Source organism: Panulirus ornatus, chromosome 37, assembly GCF_036320965.1.
Source record: "Panulirus ornatus isolate Po-2019 chromosome 37, ASM3632096v1, whole genome shotgun sequence".
Lineage (NCBI taxonomy): Eukaryota > Metazoa > Arthropoda > Malacostraca > Decapoda > Palinuridae > Panulirus > Panulirus ornatus.
The window spans coordinates 22,036,382-22,042,957 of NC_092260.1; positions in this window are offsets into that span (position 1 = coordinate 22,036,382).

The window sequence follows — 6,576 nt, forward strand, 5'->3', positions numbered from 1 at the left end:
ATCACCAGTTATCGCATTCATCGTGACATTCACTGATAGGAACCCAAGGCACTCATTTGTTAGCCTCTACGTCTAATGTCAGTTTCAGATGTTTTATCCTCGAGAGGAAATGGGACTCATCCACCAATACATTGAGGTGCTTGAAATATGTTATTACCAGTTTTTAGATGTTCGAGATGATTCTAAGACCGTTAACGCTCTTACGCAGCTACCTCTACTGGCGCCTCTTGCCTCGAAATTGGCCGTTATTTATAACGCTACAACTTTCAGATCTTTGTCTATATCTTAGTTCTCTCATGTTGATATACAATCACTCATTTTCAACGTTTTTATTAAATACAAAATTACATAACTGCATGTCTTCCATAATGCATGCCTCGTTGGCAAATCGATCTACACAGTCATGTTATCCAACTTCAGTGTGGGACAGATTCCTCAGGATTTGGTACAAAGCCTCTTGTTATTGGCAAGAGTCACATTTGAATATCACTCACTACTGTTGACATTATGTGTATCGGTGCCTGTAATGACTCCGATTCACTAGCGCATTAATCTAGCACCATTTTCTTCATGGTGATAGTTGCTGGGTAGTTTAACTTCGGTAGTGCTAGTCCTGGTTTGCGGTCGTTACATACTTTCTGTATCACGCCTGTGCAATGTATTTCACAACGGTCGTGGAAGCCGTGTGTACGTGTACCGTTATAGAAATATCTCAACTACCTGAAGGTGTTCAAGATGTCTCGATTATTATATGTATCTCGACCTTGACGTCAGGTCTTACAGACCCTGGCAGCAGATCGACATGAAATCCATATAACCAACCCACTCCTCTGAATCATAGGCATACTTTACTTGATGTGCCTGTGTAGTTGTCGTCACGGCTACAATCTTATCACATAACAAAGCACATATGTATGTTGTTAGGACTATTGGTTATATGAAACATTAAGCATACATAACTGAAGGAATTATACTTGTTTTCTTTAGCATAACGATAATGCTTCAAGCTCTGGGAACAGGCCTGCATGGACGAGTTCATTACATCGGTCGTAAAAGTTTTACAGTACCAGGCAACAAGTTTTTAGTTTGTATTTCAAGTTGTTGATGAATATTGTCATCAATTTACAGATTAATCCCTTCATGATATGCCACAGACATATTTCCAGTATGAGTTATTATAGCTGTTCACCCAAATATTTTACGGGTGGAACGTTGACAATTGTGGTTGTACGTGAGAGGGAATATGGTTCTTGTGAACTAATAACATTACCGTTGTTCGTCTAAGCGTCCATGTTTACACTTAATCCTGTGTCTGACACTCCGAATGTTACGTGTTAAATTTTATATTTGTCGGTTGGTAGAACTATGTTTTGTTATTTAATCATCTTTGAACAATAAGTATGTAATCGGAGTTGTCTCGTGTTTCATTGCTTAGTATTTTTTCATTTCATTTTTAAGCTTAAACTTTTTATCTTTTTATCCAGGTTTACCAAGAGATATGACTCGTTTTCTATGTGCTTTGGTGGGTGACTAAACGTTGCTGGATTGTATTCTAGTAATATTATCACTTATCATTTGCTGATAAGATAACATTGTTGTTGCTCTTTCAACAGCCTCACTGTATTTAATAGTTTGTTTCTTTCAATTCTCGAAATGAGGTCCCATAATCCGCCATTATAGTCTGTCGTTGTCTAGCGACTTTCTGAAAGTCTTCATGGCTGGTGACGATCTGTGGTTGGCCGGTTGGCGGTGTCTTGGGAGTTGAGGTTAGAAGCGCACGATGTAAGTGCCACCTTTAGGATGGCGGTCATTTGGCAATGTCTCGTTGCAAGACAGTTTAACCATCTTGTTAAAGCTTTGGAAAGCGATTCAGTTGTCTGTTACGTAGGAGCTATATTATAGAAGCCTCTCGTTGGCTGTATTTGGCTGAGTCCCCAAGGTCTTAGTTGCATATCATGGGGGAAGGAATCCCTCAGACTGATAGTCGCAGGATTCATAAAATGGCTAAATGAATTGTAGTAATTAAGGGATGGCATTTATCCGTACCAAACGATGATAATTCGGTTGTTTGGGTCGCCACATTTATAGATTCTTTCTATCAGGACGCCATGAAAGTTTTACGCCTTGTTAGAAGATTCTCTAAGAAGCTGGTGACATGTTACTCTGAATCCTTCAGAACAGTTGGAGCTGTCTTGCCTTCTAAAAGGTAGCCCACCAGGTCTCTCCTCGAGCAGAACAGTCGATGACGACCTCTTATGGGTGAGAGGATGATTCTTGGTCTAACAAGGACGAGAGTAGTTTTGAAATACTCTTTAGAAAGTTGGTTAAGCCACGTGAGCCGGGTATGGCGTGGCATCCCAACCGGAAAAGCCAAGCTCTTGTTAGCCTGAGGGGTGATGGGAGGTTGGTATCACTATTGCGACACGTCTCGTACCACACTCACGTCAACAGTTTCCTGCTTCACTTTATCTAGGGATTCTCGAGTTCGCTGTCCATCACCTTCAAGCCCACGTTCTTTCTTCACAGCTTTCCTCACCCTCCTTTCCCTCTGCCTCTCACATGTGGTACAGTATGGCTCTTCTGAATTCCAAAGCTTGTATCGTCCGTGAGGAGGGTCGACTTCCCGCCTCCTCTTATGGTGGCAAACAGGCAACTCGCAGAAATTATACCCTCAAGTACCTCACTGTCGGGGAGACCTGGACGGAAAGTAGAAGCGCCAGGGGTTGCATTCATGTGGCAAATCGTTTACGATGAACGAAGTGACAGCAACCCAATTCAAGGCTTTGATCACCTGAGGGTTCAGGTGATCACGGGGCGCCTCATGTTAGCCTGCGGGTGTGGCAGGAGTTTTGGTGGGTTTTGCAATGTCCGTCAATTTCCAGCTCGAAAATACGAGCAGATCCCAATCCCCAACGAGTCTTCAGTAACTCGTAGCTCACCCAAAAGTTCCCAAACACCTCCAGACTTACCTCTCAACTCCCTTGGCCTATGATCACCCTCCAGATATAACTCTGAAAACCGGAACTCCATTCTCTCAGTTTATTAGTTGGTGCTGCCCCTCTCTGCGACCGGCCAGATGAGGAACTTGTTTTACGTGATAACGTGCCGGGTAAGTCTCTGGACACTCATCAGTGTTGGTCATTCAAGAAAGGTCTTGAGAGCACGGACATTAAGATTTATTTTTCCGTCTTTTACGTTAGCCTTGAGATAGTTTGTTTTCTTTCTTTATGAACCATTAGACATCTCGTTTTCCTTGCTTATCAGCCATGAGATGGTTGTTCTCTTTCTACGTAGCCATAAGAGATTTGTTGCTCTTTTGAATCCAGTCACTTGCTCCCTGACTTCAGTCGAGAGTGGACGTGCTTCTGGTGCTTCCTCAGGTCAACGCATCGCCAAACATGGCACCGCACCTCTCACCAAAGATTTTCTGCTAAAAGAAAAAGATAAGCACGTACATATGTTTCGTAATACGTACCAGATGTTAAGAGTAGAGACTTTGTTTTAGAAGCGAAGACAAAGGGAGTCTAGACAGTCGGATGAAAGTATGGGAGACTGAGGCAAACTTCATAACTCTAAAGGAAATATATGATGAAGAGATATATAGAGAAGCCGTAATCACTGGTATAGCAGACAACATGAAGACTACGACAGTGACTCGCTAAGATGGAGGATAGAGGTACCTATCAGCCAGTCGGGAGGACATAACCTAGAGTAGGAGCTCAGGATAGGGTGGTTCTTCAGGACCAAGGTCAGGATGATCCTCACGTCATTAAGGACGGAGATTCTCCAGTTAGACATCAAGATCAGGAATTTTCTTCTTAGAAGTAAAGGAGGAAAAGTTTGGCCGTTCTTAGGGCTCGTCTCGAACACTTTCAGGGAAGTGATGGTAATTATATTGGTGAAAACCAGTAACTTCATGAGAGACAGGTCAGTGGAAATTATAGGTGCGGGTAAGGCTTTTGTCAGTAAGTTGATAGAAAAGATGTGGGATTTAGTTTTACCTGGAGTACTTCCCAGATATGACCCTAGACTCATGCACTGTGAGTAGAATGCTGGCTATAAACAGTCGAGTTGACTCCGTCGGTAAAGAAGAGGAGGCTTCATTTTATGTCGAGGTCTGGGAGAACTTTCCTTGTGGCAGAAGCCTCTATGGTTGAAATGACCTTCAACCTGAGAATACTAAACCAGATTAGTTAGGAGCCCAGAACACGAGAAAACTGGTGCAAGATGGTTATAGGGTCAGGTAACATGGTTTTTGCCTAGCAGACACATTAGGTCGGACACAGGTCACTGACTAGGTCTAGGTTGATAATGTTGCTGCAGCTCCAAGGCTGCGTTACACTCAGTGGCAGGGACAGGTTGGATACTCCGTGGTAGGGACAGGATGGGCTCCTTGGAAGCGAGATATCCTCTGACGAGACTATACTCTCTTCAGCTGAAGATGATATACAACTTTGGCCAAAGGTGACTCTTCGGTCATATTGTAATAGGAGAGGTTTTGCCATGTCCATTACGTAAGGCTTCCGAGAGAGGCTGAATGATACAGTTATGTCCAATATGTTTATTTTATTGCAGGGTTGAACTGCAGAGTTTTGAAATTGAATAGCAGGTAACGATGGAGATTCACTGGAGTTATAGGTAGAAGTTACATTTTTGCACCTTTGAATTTAACCTGTTTGCTGCTTCCCTCTTCCGCAGCGTTACACAGGTGGAAATTAAATGAGGAAATAAGTTTAGTGAGAGGAGAAGAACAAGTATCAGAGTGAGGAGGAGAGGGGAAAGTGAACTGAAAGTATGTGCAGTGGGGTCATGTGGGTGAGAGTGAAAAGAGTTGGTGGAGGAGGAAAATATCATTTATTGAGAGGAGAAGAAATAACGCAGGCGATGGGACAGAACCATGAGCGATTCGTGTTGATAAGGGTAAGTGGGAGACGTCTCTCCATCAGCGGCAGTGCATCAGAGATGATGGAAGTATAATAAACAAAGCCTTGTTCTCTCTCTCTCTCTCTCTCTCTCTCTCTCTCTCTCTCTCTCTCTCTCTCTCTCTCTCTCTCTCTCTCTCTCTCTCTCTCTCTCTCACACACACACACACACACACACACACACACACACACTGCTCAGTAGCAACGTCATCCAAGTGACATTCTGCGCTCAAAGAACAAAAAATAATGAAGTGCTGTAGTTAATGGAATCACAGTCCGTTTCGCCTGAGAGCAAGGTGCGCCCAGATGTGTTGGACCAGATCACACCGTAAAATCCAGCACCGTAAATTTGCTCATGATGACAGCGTTACCGTGTGCGGGATTTACCCCCTCCGGCCGCACCAGCTACTTTCGAAGTACATGTTCCTCGAGTTGCTGCAGGAGCCAGAGGTAGCAGTTAAGAGGCCGTGGGTTGGCAATTTACGGACTTTCCTTTCCCCCCTACCTAAGGGTGGAGTGTACCCGCCCGCACAGATGATGACCTGGCCACGTACGTCAGCAAGGACGCTCAGGCAATGTACTACATCAGCATGTAAGACCAGTCACGTACATACGTCATCACGGACCACCGGCAACATAGACGAAGGTTTGTTCCTTCTTCCTAAGCGCGCACGTCAACAGGACGATCAGCCGCGTGTATTATCACGGACAACAAGCCACATTCATCATCACGGGCGATTAGCCACGTTCCTCGCCATGGACGTCTAGCCCAAGTTCATAAGGTGGACCTGACGAACATTTAGAGTTATCACAGAGAAGTGATTAATCCTACTCTTTTTTCTCCTTTTGTCCCTTATCTTTCTTCTCCTCCTTCTGTCCCCATCTTCCTTTTCCTTTTGTCCCTCTTCCTCCTTCCCCCCACTTCTGTCCCCCTCTTCCTTTTCCTTTTGTCCCTCTTCTTCCTTCCCCCCCTTCTGTCCCCCTCTTCCTTTTGTCCCTCTTCTCCCTTCCCCTCCTGTTGTCCCTCCTCTTCATGCGTCTTCCACACTGTTCTGGCAGTTGCTCAACTTTCATATGTGAGGATTTTTTTTTTTTTTTACACCCTTAAGACATATGACTGTGATCTGTTAGTGAATGATTGTCTAGTTGTTCCCAGTGACTTGCAGCAGCGATCCTGACACACGCTGGATTCATTACGAAAGCTTGCTGTTGCCTTCCCTAGCGGCAGTGTGTAGGTTAAGGAAAGGGTCGCTCGCCCCTTACACCAAGAATGGCCCAGCCAGCATCTTTTGCTCTGGTGGGAGTGATACCCGTACACGTACGTACGTACACCCTCCCACCACGAACTCTGCCCGGCCTGTAACACTTGCCTCCGACGCCCTTTAGCCACTTCATTTACATAAATGTGACCGACCTGGGTCGAGCCCAAGGATCCTTCATCATCCTGCTCTTTTCTTCTCTTTTACCTGAACTTTCTCTTGCTCATTGTGCACTCAAGAACTCTCCAGCAGACCCCTCCCAAAATGTTGAAGTTCCTGAACCCGTTCCCTCCAATCAACTTTTCTAAAATCCCTTTGATAGACTCTTCAATCTGCAACTTCCATAACCCGCCTCCAACCCAACCTTTCCATTCATTAATGGAAAATGATATTCA